The 20,192-nt window shown below is 42.2% G+C and overlaps 1 pseudogene; it reads left to right on the top strand.

The window, feature by feature from the left end:
• The first annotated feature begins 19,326 nt into the window (after positions 1–19,326).
• The window catches only part of LOC102831013, a 1,744-nt pseudogene continuing 878 nt past the window's right edge, over positions 19,327–20,192 (top strand).

The raw sequence follows: 20,192 nt of genomic DNA, 5'->3' as shown, positions 1-20,192 counted from the left end.
CACTTACCAACAACAGGCAAAATATTGAAGGATTCAGGAAGCATGAAAAGAAGGCAGGAAAAATATAGTCACAGTACCAAAAAGAATTGGTTGGAATTCAACCATTTCAAGAGATAGCATAAGATCAAGAACCAATGGTATTGAAAGAAGAAGGCACTGGCAAAAAACAAGGCTCCAGGAATTAACAGAATACCAATGTTTCAACATACAGAAACAATGCTGGAAGCATTTACTAGTCTATGCCAAGAAATCTGGAAAACAGCTACTTGGCCAACTAACTGAAAGAAATTCATATATGTGTGCATTCCCAAGAGAGGAGACCCAATAGAATGCAGAAATTATCAAACAATAATATTAATATTACACACAAATAAAATTTTGCTGAAGGTAATTCAAGAATGGTTTCAGTAGTATATCAACAGAGAGCTGCGAGAAATTCAAGATGGATTCAGAAGAGAATATAGAATAAGGTATGATGTCATTACTGACGTGAGATGGATCTCACCTGGAAACAGAGAATACCAGAAAGATGTTTACTTGTGCTTTATTGACTATGCAAAGGCATTCGACTGTGTGAGTCATAACAAATTATGGATAACATTGTGAAGAATGGGAATTTCAGAACATTTCATTGTGCTCATGCAGAACATGTACATAGTCCAAGTGGCAGTCATTCAAACAGAACAAAAGGGATACTGCATCCCCTCAGGGCAAACCCCCTTCCAAGACTAAGACTCAATGGGAATACACGAGCAGACATGTGCTCTGACTGGTGACCATGCTGGTCACCAATAAGGGGAAGTGAGGGCAAAACAACAATGAAGCTGCGAGCTAAGTTCAACCACATTCAATAGGCTCCTGTGCACCTGGGTGGAGACCTGGTTGGCCAGCAGTGTGGCAAGACCTGGTGACTCCTGGGCCCAGAGACAGTAACATGGCTACAGAGGACTAGAGTAGAGAGTGAAGTGTCTAGCTGATAAGAAGTGAGGGCAGCTGCACAAGACCACCCACACTTCCAGATAATACCCACCTGACCTGGCTTCAATGACTGGATAATCAGAACTTGACTAGAAGAAAAAAGAGGGAAAAAAAGAGTGATCTGATACAATTTGATGAACGTGACCTACACCTATGGATGCGGTAGCTCAAAAGAAGGAACAAATCTTTACAGAAAGGATCATTCCCACCCCCTCGGTACACAGGGTAAACAGGGTGGGCAACTTGGGCATTGGCTACCCAAAATGGGGGGCTACAAAGGCAAGAAGTGACTGGCTTATAAGCTTTCAAGAGGGAGCCTAGACCCCGAAGGTGCGGAGGAAGGTAGAATCTCCACTGAGTAATATACAATCTGTCTGGTCAGGGCTGATGAAAGGAGATGGGGATAGGACTCTTGTGGTACAATAGTGAATAATTGCTATCAGAACTGACTGTGAGGGCTGGAAATGTAAAGGTAGACGTTTTGTAGCAAAAGGAGGGGCATGGTTGACTTTACAGTCCAGGAGCGGAGGTCCCTGGGACCATCATGGGAAAAGCGCAGAGTGCGGAACCCTACCCAGAGAAAGTGATGCCAGAGATGGAGGCAGAGACGATGACGTGGAGAGATGGAGCGGCTATGGACTCTAGAAGCAGAGAGGGAGAGGGGCTGTGTGCTAATGACCGAGGGGCAGCCTTGTAGTATATATCTTTTGGTTGTCTGATGATGCATGGAGGGGATTGTAGTCATGGCAATGAAATGATATACGATAGGATGAATGTAAAGCTAATATTCTCTCATGTAAACAATCACATAATTCACAATAAAAACTTTATTTTAAAAAAAGGTGGTGGTGGGGGATACTGCATGTTTAAAATCTGGAAAGGTATGAGACAGGGTTGTATTCTTTTACTATACTTATTCAATCTGTAAACTAAGTTGAATTACAACTCAAGAAAACAAAAATCCTCACCACTGAAGCAATAAACAATAGCATGATAAACGGAAAAAAGATTGGCTTTGTCAAGGATTTTACTTCATTTGTATCCACAATCAACCGTTATGGAAGCAGCAGTCTAGAAATTAAAGATCGTATTGCACTAGGCAAATCTACTACAAAGGACCTTCTTAAAGTATTAAGCAACAAAGATGTCACTTTGAGGACTAAGGTGCACCTGACCTGAACCATGATATTTTCAATCACCTCATATGCATATGGAGTTCTGGTATGGCAGGTGCTACAAAATAAAGCAGTAGACCACAAGGTCAGTTTGAATTGCAAGGTTGGCAGTTCAAACTCACCTCAGAAACCCTATACAGGATCACTATGAGTCAGAACAATACATGCATATGAAAGTCGGATAATGAATAAGAAAAACCTCGTAGAAGAATCTATGCAATTGAACCATGATGTTGGTAAAGAATCTTGGAAGTACCCTGGACCACCAGAAGAACAACTCTGTCTTGGAAATACAGCCAGAATATCCTTCGAAAAAGACATGTGTGGTGAAATGGAGGGTTAGCAAAAGAGAGAAAGCCCCTCAACAAAATGGACTGATGCGGTGGCTGCAACAATGGGTTTAAACCTAAGAGTTGTAAGGATGGCGCAGAACTGATTCTGCTGTGCATAGGGTTGCTGTGACTCAGAGGGGCCAGCACAGCACCTAACAAGATGGTTGTGTGCCACCACATTGAATCTAACTCACAGCAACTCTCTACAGGGTCTCTGAGGCTGTAAATCAATACAGGAGCAGAAAGTCTCCTCTTTCTCCCTCAAAGCTACTAGTAGATTCAAACTACTGACCATGCGATGCTTCACCCAAATCTGGACAACACACTGCTACAGTAAGCATTTTTTTCATAAATTCAAAGTTTCTCATTGGTTCCTAACAATGTTAAGTGTATAAGTAGTAGCTTCTTGGGAAGGGGGAGAATTATAAGACAAAAGCGTTTCCTAGATAGTTCCAGGAGACTGACAGGGATTTTTAAGTCTATAGAAAGGGCATAAATTTGTCTGCAGACAACTTATGTGCACAGTGAGGAGGCAGGGACTAACGATGTCTTTAATGCAACAGCATCCCAAGCTCTTAGCACTAAAATACCATTCTCTAACCTTCTGAATATTGCAGACCACCTTAGTAAAATCAGTCTCACAAATGTTTTGGTTTCCCATGATATATAAAAGTTATGCTTACACTATACTATAGTCTATTATGTGTACAATAGCATTATGGAAATTTTTTTGAAACATTTAGAGACACAAAGGGAGCACATGCTGCTTGAATAATGGTACCATAAATTTGGTTGATAACAGGTTTATCACAAACCTCAAGCTATAAAACATGCAGTAAATGAGATGAGCAACATGAAGTATGCCTATACTTAGTCAACATTGAACCACTAAAGGACTAATGGGCCAAGAGAACCTCCACCCCCCACCACTCTGAGACCAGAAAAACTAGATGGTACCTGGCTACCACTGCTGATCACACTGAAAGGGATCACAATAGAGGGTCCTGGGTAGAGTGGGTGGGGGGGAACATGGAACAAAACTTAAATATAAAAAAAGACCAGGGTTACTGGTGCAAACAGACCATGGCCCTTCGTCACTGTTCAGGTCTGGAACTGAACTCAACCACATGACTCAACTCTCAGCTAAACAACAGACATGTTCATAGAGTGAACAATAACACCATGGAGGTATTACACCTCAGAACAATCAACCATACAAAACAGAAAGGGCAGTGTTTGCCCTGGGATAAACCTCAGAAGACAGTAATGAATGGAAAAAAAGACAAACTGAAGTGGGAAGAGTGCTGTTACATTGTGAGTATTGCCATCAATGTCAAGAAACAAAGAGCAGATGAGTAGAAAACCAGTTTGTTCTGTAAACCTTCACTCAAATCACAATAAAAAGTTAAAAACAAACTGCTTAGTAAAGGAGATCTCAGCATAATCCAAAGGAACCAATGCTGATTTCCTAACAGAAGAATAATATTAGGTTCCTAAGAAGCTTCCCTATTCATTACCAAGAAATGCTGTCAGTCTGCCCTCATAAATTCCCCTTCCCAGTCCCAGTCATTCCAGGAAGATGAGAAACCAGGTATGCTGCAATCATGGCCTTTGTAGTATTGAGTTCAAAATAAACTTTGCCCAAGCCAACACTGTGAATGAAATATTAACCAACGAAGAAATAAACAGCCAAAGAAGTTCCCAGAGCTGGGTTACTCAGCGCTGCTACAGGTTGTTATTAAGTGCCATCAAGTCAGTTTCGACTCATAGCGACCCTGTATTGGATTTCCAAGAATCAGCTGGTAGGTTTGAACTGCTGACCTTGTGATCAGCAGTCCAGTGCTGATCCTACAGTGCCACACCAGGAGTCCTTTGACCTAATATAACAATAAACAGCCCGCAGAAAACTTCTTAGTCACATGTAATTACACTATACTCTTATGATCAAAGATAATGAAGTGGCTGGAAGACAAAGGCTTAAGGGATCACTGCAATAGGGACATACAATTCTGATCAAAGGCTAAGTAATAAGGTCAGAATTCCTTAGTTAACTGTCTTTAAGAGGAAAGCAGGCACACATAACAATCTACTAAAAAGGATATCACCTCTTCAATAGAGGTTCCGCTAAAATCAAGGCAACTCTCACTTTCTGCTCCTGTAAAGATTTATAGCCTTGGAAAGGCTATACTGGGTCACATGAGCCGCAATACAGCAGCAAGGGTGGTGCAGGACCCTGCAATATTGTGTTCTGTTACATATAAGATCACAATGAGCCGGAACTGGACTGAACAGCAACTAACAGGCACCAAAGCCCCAAACTAAACCCACTGCCATCAAGTCTACTAGGGCTCATGATGGTGGTGGTTATGTGCCATGGAGTAGGAACCGACTCACAGCGACCCTGTCCAGGGTTTCTGAGGCTGTAAATCTTTACGGGAGCAGAACGCCTCATCTGTCTCCCGAGGAACAGCTGGTAGTTTCGAACTGCTGACCTTGAGGTTCGTAGCCCGACTCGTAACCACTACGCTACCAGAGCTCCTATACTAAGGCTCATAGGGACCCTATATAGCGTTTCTGAGACTGTAAACGTAATGGGATCAGAAAGTCTCATCTTTCTCCCATGGAGCACCTGGTGGTTTCTGTGGCCTAGCAGCCTAATGCCTAACCCACAGGAGGTGGAAGTAGAGGCGGTTGTGTGCCATGGAGACGGTTCTACTCAGTTCCCCTGTATAGGATTTGCATGGTAGTAAACCTTTATGGGAGCAGAAAGCCTCATCTTTTCACAGCAACCCACAAATATTAATTAAAACGCCTATATGCCAGGAACAATCCTTAGTATTACTGTATTAGCTCCCTTTACACATCATCAATCTAATAATTTCTTGATATTCTCAATCCCCACCGTAATCCCATAGAAACTAAACAATTTGCGTATAAATCTACACACTGGTGGGGGGAGGGGGGGGTCAGGTTCCGCAGATCACAGGCAGCAAACCTGTCCGGAGACCTAGCTCCCCTTGCCTCCCCCTCTTCCACAGCATTTTGGCTTTTGCTTTCTACTTTTAAAGCGATGTCACATTTCTTGAGCTTCAGAATTCCCTTGGAAGCAGTGGGGAGAATATAAGTGTCTTCATTTCACACACAGGGACCTGCCGCCCACCCTCCATCACTGGTCCTCTAATAATGCTCCTAGAAACAGGCAGCTATGAGGTGCAAAATCTGGGAAAAACCCACAGTGAAAAGGAATCCAAAGGAAGAAACCCTAAAAGTGAGGGGCAGCTTTGTCAGAGGGACTCATGAAGCCCCTCTCCCTGCAGCCTGGAGCCCAGAGGAATCCCGAGCGGCCAGCCAGGCCCGCACACCGAGGCGCCCCAGGGATGTCGGCGGCACTGAAGGAGTTGCGGGCTCGTGGCGGAGTTGGGGAAGCGGGAGGCCACAGACAGCTCCAACAAGAAGTGGCCTCCGAGACCACACTGAAACCGGTCAGCGCACCCTGGGTCACCAGGCCTGGTGAGGCGTCGGCTCCAGTCGCGGCTTCAGCCATCCATTCCCCCCTGGGCCACAGCGGGGAAGCGCCAGGCTCCCGCGGTCCCGGGCTTCCTTCCATCTTTGCGGCGCCATCCGCCACTTGAGACCCGCGACCGGCGCCTCAGGCCTTTTCTGTCTGCACCTCCCCGCGCAGCTTCGCACGGCGCCTCGCGTGCCCAGTACTGGCCCCAGGGCCTGCTCCTAGGTCGGCCATCAGCCGCCTCGCGCCCCTCCTCGTCCGCTTGCATCAAAAGAAGAGTCCGTGTGACCCTTGACCCCGACGGCCCCTAGTCTTACCGGCTCCGCAACCTCCTCACAAGCTGCCCGGGAAACGACGACTCCATTCCCTGGAGTCAGCGCTAAGCCAGCCAGCTCCCTACACCCACGCGATTGGCCGACGGGCCGCAGCCGCGACTTCCTATTGGTGGGATTCTCCACAGCTCCCAGCGCGCGTGGCGAGCCGACAGTGAGTATCGTGGCTCCACCCACGCCAAGGTCAGGCTCGGGGCGGGACCAGAGCGGTCTGAGAGACTACTACAGTCTGCGCTGGGCCTCCACGCGCTAGGTCACTTTGCACGCCACCTGGTTTTGGAAGTTCCCGCCCCACAGCCTGCAGACATAATAATTCGTACTGTAGTTCGTCGCGAACTCATGTTAGATACTCGCAATCTCTCTTTGGGGACGTGGCACTATGAGCTACTGCTCTACCCTGTAAAGTACAGCCACCTGATAGGACAATTTCCTCTCGCCCCCACGGCCACATCCTACTGCTTGTGCCCTAGCAAGAGCCCCACACCTGGGAGGAACCGCGAAACTCCAGCTAGTGAAGCCAGTTCGACTACATCAGCTCTCCTACTCCCAAGCCTCAGCAGTCTACTGTTTTCAACATTCTACCCACCAGTCTTGTTTCTTCCCAAAACTTTGCCTCCACTGCCCAAAAGCAATCCCATCCCACCCTGAGCCTCACGGACCAGTCTGTGCCAGCCAGATTGGGTGGTGGGCTGGAGAGAGGGAAATAAATGGTCTGATCAATTACCCTGACAAATTTTCTACCAAGTCCTTTGTTGTTAAGTGCCTGTCCGTTCCGCCTCACAGCGACCCCGTACAGGGTTTCCAAGATTTAAATCTTTGTGGGAGCAGAAATCCTTCTCGTTCTACTTAGGAACAGCTAGCGGGCTTGAACCGCAGACCTTTTGGTTCGCAGTCTAGTGATTATTGTATGAAACCACAAAGTCCTTTAGAGCTACCGAAAGGCTTCTTATACGCCCACACCGCTACAGCATTGAAAATAACCGGGCTTCTTTAGGCAACTTGTAGGCTTAGAAAAAAGCATAAACCCCCTTCAACTTCTTCCTCGACCTAAAAACAGCTAGGATAACATTTCACTCGTTAGTGAAGACTCCAACAGATAAGGAAAGAAAAGTGAACTGGAACGAGAAAAATCCAATTAAAGTGCAAAATAAACTCAAAGGCCAAAAAAATAAATCAAATGAAAGTATCTGTCATCATCAGCTTCCTAGGGCAGGCTGGTTTCCATATATTCTGTCCTAGAGAGAAAAGAAAAATGCACAAGTTAGTTCTGAGATACTGAGTCTGTCTACAAATCTGTCTGTGGAGATTCAGAAAGACTTGACCAAGTCCCTCCAGGCTAGACCTGTTCTTTTGGGAACCTCTGGAGAAAGTAGAAAATAAAATGACAGGAGCCCCTATTTGACCGCCATCCAAATCTGCTCCTCAAGGCAGCTTCCCTAGGCTGTCCCATATTGCTGGCTACTTACTTAGCTCACAGCGTGGAGCTGCCTCCGTCTTAAGCTGCTTCTTCTTCATTGTGCAGAACTGGTTTGATTTTTCCCAGGGCTGACTCCTGCCTCTATATAGGCAGACAAGTGCGCCTCCCCTTGGTTAAAGCACTGTAAGGTTGCTCTAGGTAACACAACATTAGGACAGAGCTGTTAAGGAATTTGAAGAGGCAAACCACACCCTTCAAAGCATAATCAAATTTCATCTTTGACCTGCCATGAAAAGGGAAGCACCATATATCTGCCACTCCTGGATATTAATCAACAATTAATTGAGTTCAAATACTTTTTTTCTAAGATTCATTTCTGACCCATTTGGCTGGAGCTAGAGGTGGACGTGTGTGCTCCAGAGGAATTAATTCCTTTCTAGACACCACTCCCCTAGGAGTTCAGCCACTTCTACCAGGGGTGCTTTGCATGAGGACTCTGCTCCCCTGACACAGGAGCTGAAACCAATTAACCCCAAGCATGACAGTCCACATGAGGTTTCCACATATATTTGTACGTGCAGCCATGGTACAATTATCAGGAGTCTCAAAGAATGAGTGAAAATGCCGCCCAATCTAGCCTGAATGAATGCTGGTATCACCTAGTCAATCAGTGAACCACAGTAGACAACAAAGCCATACAAACCCCAGGACTCTGTACCTGATGAACTTTTTTAAAAAAAGAAATGAAAGAGGAAGAGAGAAAAAAACCCAACAACACTGAGACAGCAAGAAACCTTAACTTAATTCACAATAAAAAAAAAAAAAGTAAGTAAAAAGAAAGGAAAGAAACCTGGGCAAATCCAGAATTTCTCAATCCAGAAGGTGGCAAACACGAAAAAGTTGCCTCAGGGAAATAACTAAAATAGCTGGTGGAAGGCAAAGCTGGGAAGGAGAGACACTGGGCAGGCAGAGGCATTGGTAGATAGAGGAGAGAGAAAAGAAGATAATTGCTGCTTTCAAGTAGTTTTTAATAAAATCTGGATAGTAATGCAATAAGGATGATGGAAATGTGAATAAATACTTTATAGTCAGAAAGAAAGAAAAGCAGTAATCTATTCAAATTAGTGAAGACAGGCTCCCCAAACCAAAACCAAACCACCCCCTGCCATCAAGTTGATTTCAACTCATAAAAGAGGATCCTAAGGGACCAGATAGGAGCTCTGGTAGCATAGTGGTTACGAATCAGGCTGCTAATCTCACGGTCAGCGGTTCGAAACTACCAGATGTTCCTCAGGAGAAAGATGAGGCTTTCTGCTCCTGTAAAGATTAACAACCTCGGAAACCCTATGCAGGGTTGCTATGAGTTGGAATCGACTCCATGGCACATAACAACAACAAGGAAACAGGTAGTCTTATCTTTCTCCCATAGGTGGCTGGTGAGTTTTAACAGCTGATCTTGAGGTTTAAACCCAAGGCTTAATCCATGGTGCTACCATTACTGACCACACGATAGTGACCCATTTTCAACCCCAGGATGCCCTCAAAGACAACTGCCGACTGAGGCATTTTCCCGTTACATGTGGAAGCTGGACCAAGTGCCTCCTCTTTAACACTGTCCTGTCTCACTATCTTCATTTCTAAGGAACATTCTTTCTTAGAAGTGAAGCTAGCAAGACTTCATCTCTTGTACTTTGGATGTGTTGTCAGGAAGGACCAGTCCCTGAAGAAAGACATCATGCTGGGTAAAGGAGAGAGTCAGAGATAAATAGGTAGGCCCTAACAAAAAGTGTGGGGCTATGGGTTAATGCGCCAGACTGCAAAGCCATTTGCACTGCAAGCTCAGCGGTTCAAACTCACCAGTCACTCTTTGGAAACCCTATACAGGGTCGTTATGGGTTGGAACCAACTCTACAGCACTTAATAACAACACAACAAGAGGAATTGACATAGTGACAGCCATGTTGGGCTCAAACATAAAACAACTGTGAGGATGGTGTCGAACTGGGCAGTATTTTGTTTTGCTGTGCACAGGATCTCTATGAGTCAGAACCAACTTGATAGTACCTAACAACAACAACACATCCCTAGGGTTCTTGGGACAATTCAGGAAGAAAGAGAAGTCTCAAGAGGAACATACTGGACTTCTTTTTGATAAGGGCGGTTGGGGCAGATAGGACTGCATGTGTGTTTCAGTTCATAATGATTAAATACCAAACCCAGCAAATGAAAGCCCAAACAAAACAGAAAATTCCATGTTCTTCCATTTCCTCAGAAGTAACTGTTTTAAATCAAAATGAGATAGATAAAATAAAAATAGATTCCACCCCAACACCAATCCTGCACATGAATCTGTCAGTTTGTCCTAGGGTGGTGGCTTGTCTGTTACGTAATGCTGGAAGCTATGGCACTGGTGTTTCAAATACCAGCAGTGTCACCTACAACATTGAGGTTAGCAACCCAACCGCCAACTCACAAGTGCCTTGAAAAAAAGGTCTGTGGATCTACTTCCAAAAAATCAGCTGTTGCAAACCCAATGGAACAGAGTTTTACTCCGAGACACAAGAAATTGCATTAAATCTGCTAGCCAAGCACTTTTTACTTGACTCTAGCACTTTCACTCATTTTGCATCTATTTCTCAATAATTTACATGTACCAGGCCTGAGCTGAGTACAGCAGATATAAGCACACATAGGTATACTCAGTTTCTTACAGTCATGATTGCTTTTGTGCTTTCTTCTCCCACTAATTTGTGAGTTTCTCATTAAGGGAGATTATTTTATTTACTGTTGCATGTCAGGTGCTAGCAAAGGCCAAACGTGATGTTGGTTCTCCATCAACAGAATACATAGTATTATTCTATTTTTGAATATGTTGTGGCTTCTGGGCAATAAAAAAAAAAATGAGACTAAAAGAATACACAAATAGAATGTTTATTTATATTTATATACACAATTTCAAACTTATTTGAGTTTTATCTGGCCTAAGAAACTGTTTTAATTCTACTTGAATTCAGATTTCTGGGTCCATAGAGTTGAGTTGAACCATCCAGGCCATTGGCCTTAAGGTATCCTTTTCAACCTTGAGCCTTTAAGGAACTGTTTTCCTAATGTTACCTTCAAGTCAAACAATAACCTAGTAAGAAAGTTAGCTGCTATCATCATTTTGCCTTGGGTATTGGACTCCTTTGGAGAATTACAATGGTCTTCTAGAGACTAGTAGCCTTGGTGGCAGTCTCTTGATCCCTTCAAGTTGACATATGCCTGATTTGAATCTTATCTACTTATAACAAGTATGTTGTGGTTTGGGTGAAAGTTTACAGAGAAATTAGTTTTCCATTTGTCAATTCATACATATTTTGTTTGGTGACACTGATTGTAATTCCCACAATGTAATATATCAGAACTCTTCCCCACTTTCCATTAATCCTTCTTTCCTGTCCCTTCCTGTCTTGCCGTTACATGAATTTTTGGTATTTCTCTTAACATCCCTCTGACAGTCCTAAAAAATTTCTTCTCTCCACTCTACTAGCCTTGTAAACTATCACTGTGGTAGGCACTGCCCAGGATGAGTCAGTTGGCCCTCAGCTATCAGGCCATGCTCCCTTCTTGGGCCGCTCCCATCAAGTGACAGATCTACGTGGGTGTGTTAAGACCCAGCCCTTTCACCCAACTGGGATAACGTGGAATTTTGAGTGAGTTGAGCATCCTAGCTTTGTCCTACATCCTAGCTCAACTTCTCTTTCTGTTCAGTCTTGCTTCCTTCTCTTCCCTTGGCATTAACTCCACAATCACGTCCTAATGAACTTCCTGCTTACCTTCTTCCCAGAACCTGAAATCCGAGTTTCTGAAAGAGTGATCTCTATGCACTCTACTTCCTTACTCCTCATTTATTTTTCCACCCTTTATGAACCACTCTGGAAATTATTTTCTTATTGCCTAAATGAGATCATCACTGGCCACCTACCATCAGAACCAACTGACTCTTCAACCTTCTCCACATGTGAAATGTTATACCAGGCTTCTAAAAATTCTTTCTTTAGCTTTCCTCACACTGTACTCTGAGAACTACTCTTTCTCTACCTCCTTCATTTGCTACTTGCTGTATGATAAACACTGGACTGCTAACCACAAGGTCAGTGGTTCAAACCCACCAGCCGCTCCTTGGAAACCCTGTACAGTGTCACTATGAGTCAGAACCATTGTTGTGATGGCACCTCACAACAACTCCTTAAATGTAGCCATTCATTGTTGTTGTTAAGTGCTGTCGAGTCAGTTCCAATTCATAGTGACCCTATGTTTCCAAGGAGCTGGTAGCATAGTGGTTACGAATCAGGCTGCCAACCTCAGGGTCAGCAGTTCAAAACTACCAGCCGTTCCACGGGAGAAAGATGAGGCTTTCTGCTCGCATAAAGATTTACAACCTCGGAAACCCTGTGCAGGGTCGCTATGAGTTGGAACAAACTCCACGGCACATAACAACAACAATAGGGTTTCCAAGGAATGACTGGTGAGCTTGAACCTCTGACCCTGTGGTTCAAACCAACTTTGCAATCCAGCGCATTAACCCGTAGTGTCACACCAAGTTCACTCCTTAGTCATACTCTATTCTACACACACTCTTTAGTTTCAATTTAACAACACCAATGATCCACCCTACATTAAAGACATGTGTCAGGATAGACTAATGGAAGGAACAAACTCTTAGGGATAAAATAGAGTTTGATTCTAGGCCCAGCCAGCTGGGAAATTGTAAGCAAGTTACTAATTTTGTGTTTCATTTCTTTATCTGTGCAATAGGAATGCTCCCAGCTTCATAGGGATACTCCCTATATTTAGCTTCCCAAATGCACTATGTTCGTTCTTGCCTTCCTGTCTTTTCATATGTTACCTGTTTGTGTTGGAACATTATTGCTCTACCTATCCTTAATCTAAGGAGCTCTGGTAGCGTAGTGGTTACAAATCAGGCTGCAAACTGCAAAGTCAGCAGTTCGAAACTACCAGCTGCTCCGTGGGAGAAAGATGAGGCTTTTTGCTCCTGTAAAGATTTACAGCCTTGGAAACCCTGTTCAGGGTCGCTATGGGTCGGAACCGACTCAACAGTACTTAACAACAACAAATCCTTAATCTGCCTAAATCCAACTCACCACTGAGTTCTTGGCTTGTTGTTGTTAAGTGCTGTCAAGTCGGTTCTGACTCTTAGTGGCCCTATATAGGATTTCCAAGGAGCAGCTGGTGGATTTGAACCACCAACCTTGCAGTTAGCAGTCCAGTGCTTATCCTATAGCACCACAACAGAACTCAGATCTTGGCTAGATGTTCTTTTTTCCAGGAAGCCTTACCTAACCCCAATAGCTAATGGAGTATGCCTTCTATGAGTTGTAACTTCTATCCGGTCCTAAAATTCCCTACACTTCACTATTCTCTCTATAACACAATTCCACTAAATTGCTTTTTGAAATTGAAATCCTAAATTGAAATCCAGGACTTTGTTCACTGATGTACACTCCCACGGTACCAATTTATCTCCACTCCTAATGTCACTCTCTTAGAGCCTCTTTCCCTGAGGTAGAACTGCCTGTTGGACTTCCTTGGATGTCCAAATGAAACATCAACACTGTTATATTCCAAATCATCTTCCTCCATACCCAAATCATCTTACAACTTATCTCTGTTCCCAGTTTTAGAGACTTCAAACCTGGATGTTATTATGGGTTCCTTGTTCTCCCTCACATCAAATAATGTCAATTACTTTAGAGTCAATGGACTCCTGGTATGGCACTATAGTATAAGCACTGGGAAGCAAGGTTGGTTTGAACTGCAAGGTTGGCAGTTCAAACTAACCAGTCTCTCTTTGGAAACCCTGGTCTCCAAGAGTCACTATGAGTCGAAACCAACTCAACGGCACTAAACAACAACAAAACATAGAGTCAATTGTCTTTTTCTTTCTATTTCCACTGCTACCTTCATTAATAGACTTCCACTCCACTTGTTTGGACAACTGCAATGCCCCACTGATGAATCTAATCACTTTCCTTTCCACTCAGAAGCATTCAATAGTTCCCTAATTCCTACTGAGCAAAGGAGAAGGAAGGCAAATGGAGCCTACATTATTGTCTATGTTATGCCACTGTGGAGGATGTTCTACACATATTATTACATTACTATGTAGAATAGACTTTTCCTCTGGCATTCAAGTTTTCCCCACACCATGGTACCAGTCCACTTTCCATCTCTTCTCTCCCATCATCATACTCTCTTAGTTTCCTAGTGCTGTGCTAATGCAAATACTTTTTTTTTTTTGGAGGACAACAGATGTTTGAAACCATGTAGCTCCATTTGGCCTATATCCTGTCGGTAATATTAAAAGAGTAGACAACTTTCCTTCATTCTGAGCTCTCTCTGTCCTTTTCAATCTAAACTGATGGGATTTCTGCTGAGGAGGTTAATTAGATCCATCAATCATAGACCTAATCTCTTTAGCAAAAGACGTATAGCCACACCCTTGGTGAAAGTTCCAAGACTGGCTTCCTCAGTTTGTACAAAAGAGTTTTCCAGATCTTTAAGTTCTGGTTTCTTCTTGCACAGCTGTTTTTTTTTTTTTTTTTTTTTTTAAAGTATTGTGTTTTCGATAAAAATTAGTTGTTATTACTGTTGGGTACCATTGAGTCAGTTCTGCTCATAACAACCCTATGCACAACAGGAAGAAACAATGCCCGGTTCTGTGTCATCCTCATAGTTACGTTTGAGTCCATTGTTGTTACCTCTATTTCACTCTGTCTTGTTGGGGGTCTTCCTCATTTTCACTGACTCTCCACTTTTTCAAGCATAATGTCCTTCTCCAGGGACTGGTTCCTCCTGATAATATGCCCAAAGTACAAAAGACAAAGTTCCACCATCCTGGCTTCTAAGGAACATTCCAGCTATACTTCTTCCAATACAGATTTGTTTGTTCTTCTAACAGTTCATGGTACTTTCAATATTCTTCACCAATATCCTAATTCAAATGCACTGATTATGTGACAGTCTTCCTTATTCATTAACCAACATAGACATGAATATGAGACTATTAAAAATACCATGCTTGGATCAGGTGCCCCTGAGTCCTCACACTAACATCTTTGCTCATCAACACCTTTAAGATGTCTTTTGCAGCAGGTTTGTCTAATGCAATACATAGTTTGATTTCTTTCTGTTTCTTTTGTAGTTTGATTTTTTTTTTCTTTTTTCATAGTTTGATTTCTTGACATTTACTTCCATGAGCAATGATTGCTGATCCAAGAAAATTGAAGTCTTTGAAAATTTCAATTTTTCTCCATTTATCATGATGCTATTTCTTGGCTCAGTTGTGAGGATTTTCATTTTCTTTACATTGAGGTGCCATCCATACTGAAGGCTGGAGTCTTCGATCTTCATCAGTAAGTAGTTCAAATTCTCATCACTTTTAGCAAACAAGGTTGTGTTATCTGCATATTGCAAGTTGCTAATGACTTTCCTCCAATACTGATGCCATGTTCTTCTTCATATAATTGAGCTCCGCAGATTACTTGCTCAGCATATGGATTGAATAAATATGGTGAAAAGATACAAACCTGGCACACATCTTTCCTGATTTTAAACCATTCAGTATCCCCTTTTTCTGTTCGAATGACTGCCTTTTGGTCTTTGACAGTTTCTTCAGGAACACAATATAAGTGTACTGCATAAAAGTATACAAAATAATATTAGGTTCCCATTTAATAATTTCCATACATATTGCATGGAGCCACTCCTCTGTCAGATTGTCCTACTGTGATGGCTTGCTTGTTGCTATGATGTTTGAGACTATACTTGCAGTATTTTAAATACAGGGTCGCCCATGGTGGACAGTTTAAATCAGAGTGTCCACACTAGACTCCACGGCACATAACAACAACACTAAGAAGGACTAGGACTAAGGAGAGACAGACTACTTCTGAAGGGCTAGTAACTAAAACACTTACACTTAGCAATGGGCCATTGTTAAATATAGTGCCAGAAGGTGAACCCCTCAGGTTGGAAGACACTCAAAATATGACTAAGGAAGAGCTGTCTCCTCAAAATAGAGTTGACCAAAATGATGTGAATGTGCAAAGCCTTCGGGACCTTCATTTACTGATGGAGCACAATTCTAAATGAGAATAAATAGCTCCAAACATCCATCAACAAACAACAACCCAAAAAAAGTGAAAAAGTTAAGTGAAACACACAAAGATCCATACCCTAACATCAGTGAGCTGAAATGGACTAGTATTGGTCATTTTGAACCCGACAATCATATGATTTACTATGTCAAGAATGTCAAATTAAAGAGGAATGGCATCACATTCATCATCAAAAAGAACATTTTAAGATCTGTCTTGAAGTACAATGCTGTCTGTGATAGGAAGACCAGTTAACACCACAATTATTCTAATTTACTCACCAACCACTAAAACCCGTGATAATGAAATTGAGGAATTCCACCAACTTTTCAGTTTGAAATTTATTAAACATGCAATCAAGATGCATTGAAAATTGCAAGTGATTGGAATGCAAAAGTTAGAAACAGAGGAAAGATCAACTGTTGGGAAATAAGGCTTTAGTTATAGAAATGATGCTAGAGATCAAATGACAGAATCTTGCAAGACCAATGACTTATTAATTGAAAACACCTTTTTACAATGACATAAAAGGTTATATCACATGTACTTCACCAGATGGAATATACAAGAATAAAATTGACTACATTTGTGGCAAAAGATGGTGTGAAAGCTCAATATCATGAGCCAAAGTAAGGACAGGAACCTACTGTGGAACAGATCACCAATTGCTTAAATGCAATTTCAGGCTGAAGCTGATGAAAATTAAAACAATCCATAAGAGGCAAAATACAACCTTGAGTGTTGTTTTTGTTGTTAAGTGCCATCGAGTTGGTTCCAACTCATAGCAATTCTGTATAGGGTTTCCAAGGAGTGGTTGGTGGGCTTGAACTGCCACCTTACAGTTCAAACCAACCTGTGGTCCAGTGCATTATCCTGCAGTGCCACATCAGAACTCCAACCTTGAGTATATCCCACCTAATTTAGAGACCATCTCAAGAACAGATTTTATGTATTAGACACTAATAGTTGAACACCAGAATAGTTGTGGGATGATAGCAATATCAACATACATAAATAAAGCAAAGGGCCACTAAAAATAAGAAAGGAAAGAACGACAAGACAAAAATGAATATCAGAAGAGACTCTGAAACTTGCTTTTGAATGTAGATAAGATATAGCAAGTGGAAGATGAGGAAGTAAAAGAGCTTGCACAGAAAATTTCAAAGGGCAGTTCGAGGAGACAAGGTTAAATATTATAATAAAATGTGCAAAAACCTGGAGTTAGAAAACCAAAAGAGAAGAACATACTCAGCATTTCTCAAGTTGACAGAACTGAGGAAAAAAATCAAAACTTGGGTTGCAATATTGAAGGCACTTAATAACAACAACAATGACCAAAATATTGAATGACACAGGAAGCATAGAAACAAAATGGAAGGAATACACAGAGTTACTGTACCCAAAAAGAACTGGTCGATGTTCAACCATTTCAGGAAGCAGCATGTTATCGAGAGCCAATGGTGAAGGAAAAAGCACAAACTACACTAAATGTGTTGGTTAAAAAGAAGGCTCCAGGAATTGATGGAATACAAATTGAAATCTTTCAACAAAGAGATGCAGCACTGGAAGCATTCATTCACTCATCTTTGCCTGGAAATTTGTAAGACAGCTCCCTGACCAACTGGTTGGAAGAAATCTGTATATGTGTTCATTCCAAAAAGAGGTGACCCAATGGAATTCGGAAAACAATGGACAATCTAATTAATATCACATGCAAGTAAAATTTTGCTGATGATAATATAAAAATGGAGTCTTGGTGTAGTATTGCAGGATAATGCTGTGGACCCCAAGATCAGTTTGAACCACAAGGTCAGTTCCCTTTCAATGTACTGCTGCATCAATTTTTATATTGTTAAGTGCTGTTGAGTTGGTTCTGACTCCTAGAGACTCTGACAGAAATTCAAGTAAGATTCTGAAGAGAATGTGGTACTAGGGACATCACTGCTGGTGTCAGATGGATCTTGGTGAAAAGCAGTGAATACTAGAAAAATGTTTTGTTGTTGTTGTTGTTGTTAAGTGCCGTTGAGTCTTCTAACTTGTAGCAACCCTGTATAGGGTTTCTGAGGAGCGATTGGTGAGTTTGAACTGCTTATCTTGAGGTCCAGTGCTTATCCTACAGCACCATGCCAAGACTTATGTTTTATTGACTATGGAAAGGCATTTAACTATGTGGATCATAACAAACTATAAATAACATTACAAAGAATGACTATTTCAGAACACGTAATTGTGCTCTTAAGGAAACTGTACATAAATCAAGGGACACTCACTACAAAAGAACAAAGAGATACTGAATGGTTTAAAATCAGGAAAGGTGTGCATCAGGAAAAAATTTTTTCATAGCTCGGGAGGCTAGAAATGCTCGTTGGTTCTAGAAGAAGGCTCTCTTTCTGTCCACTCTAGTGCAAGATCCTTGTCTTTTTCAGCTCCTGTAGCCCTGACATTCCTTGGTTTCTATTCCAACTCCCCGTCTCCCACCACCTTCTAACATTCTTTTCTCCCAAGCCACACATTCACCCCCACCATTTTTGCTAATTTACTTCTGTGTCTATGATTCAGAGTGATTGCATTTAGAGTCCAATGAACTATGCCCTGTTTCCTGACCTTGTCCATACCTCCTAGTATCACCTCACCCACATTTCTAGTACTGAGATCCTGTCCATTTGACAAGACCTAGTTGAAATGTCACCTCTTTCTTGAAATTTTTCTGATTCTCACAGGTGTTTTCTTCTGCTCTTGAATCTTTGTGCTTTTTTTTGTCTCATTAACATTTTCTTTTGTCAATGATCAGTTTTTGTCACAAAATTATGAGTTTCATAATGACATACAATATGTCCATATCCTTCAAAATGAGCATGGATGGCCCTTTCCCACCAGCCACTCTGAGGCTGTCTGCTCCGATAAAGATTTATTATCTCAGAAATCCTGTATAGGGTCGCTGTAAGTTAGAATCGACCCAATAGCATTGGTTTTTATATCATTCACTGCATCTAATTATATACTTGAGTCCCTGAGTGACAGAAATGGTTAAGTGCCTACTTAACCCAAAGGCAATTCAGAAGTTGGACAATCTACCTCTGAAAACCCTAAGGAGCAGTTCTACTTTGCATGCAGGGACTCACCATGACTCACTGGCAACTAAGAACAACAGCAATATACTTAGCACATGATGAGAATTCCGTATACATTTGTGATGTGAACTTCAGCTTGTATTTGACTTTGCATATACGTGAAGTATCATAGTGTCTTTCAAACTGGATCTTGACCCATTATTAGATAATGAAATCACTTTAGTGTGTCACAAACAGAAATTTTTAAACTAAAACACAAAATAGAAAATATAGAAGGTCACCAGTGGAAAAATATCATTTTGTGAAACTTTGTCTTAAAAATGAGTGTGAAAATAATTGGTACCAAGATGGTGGATGGAGATGAGGCTTCCTGTTGCTTGTAAGACTCTTAGCGAGAACCTGGGTCATGAGACTAAAGAACACCTGGTAGTGCCAGGGGACACAATCACTACCGACACAGGTTTCAGGCAGAGCCATGAGACCTATATGGGGGAAGAGAAACATATAGCTCTGTGGCTGGCTCTATGGAAAGAATAAACAAATTGAATTGTGTGAACGTTTTGAAAACCAGGTATAATAGTGACGTTGGAGGCATTGCAGTGGGAAGAACCACAAAGGTTCAACAGAAGAGGTGGACCGTGTAGACCAGCTCCAGACTGGATTGAGTCTTGCTTCTAGCATCCATGAAACTTCTTGGAAGTTAGCTGAGGAGAAGATCTGCAGAAGATGAGCTTGCAATTGCCGGGGACTTGCCTCAACATAGTTGTGTTGTTCACGAGTGTTTGGTTCATGAGGAGGGGAGATCCAGCGGTGATAGAGATAGCAAAATAGACACTCCGAAACCAGAGTGAATGCTGGACTGGCATCAGGCAGATCCTGCATTGCAAACATCTCAGCCACGAAGGCCGTAATATCCTGCATAGTAAACATCTTAGCTAAACAGGCAGTATGGTTGCAAGGCTGGATTGAAACATGCCCCCTGCATGCTGTAACGCACGCCTTGCCAGTTGTAATGCACCTGGATCCGTTCTGCGCCTTCCTTTTATTTAGGGGAGGTACTTCACACAAAGTTAGGAGGGGCCAAGACAAGGTACAGCTGTCAATCTTATTTTTCCAGACCTTCAGGCAACTTTACATCATACTTTGCAGGTTCGAATCTCATGACCGCAACTTGGTTTCTCAAGCTTAATTAACATACCTTTTAGCACCTAGCCTCAAAT

Source organism: Chrysochloris asiatica, unplaced genomic scaffold, assembly GCF_000296735.1.
Source record: "Chrysochloris asiatica unplaced genomic scaffold, ChrAsi1.0 scaffold00138, whole genome shotgun sequence".
Lineage (NCBI taxonomy): Eukaryota > Metazoa > Chordata > Mammalia > Afrosoricida > Chrysochloridae > Chrysochloris > Chrysochloris asiatica.
This window is presented reverse-complemented; position numbering and strand designations above follow the sequence as displayed.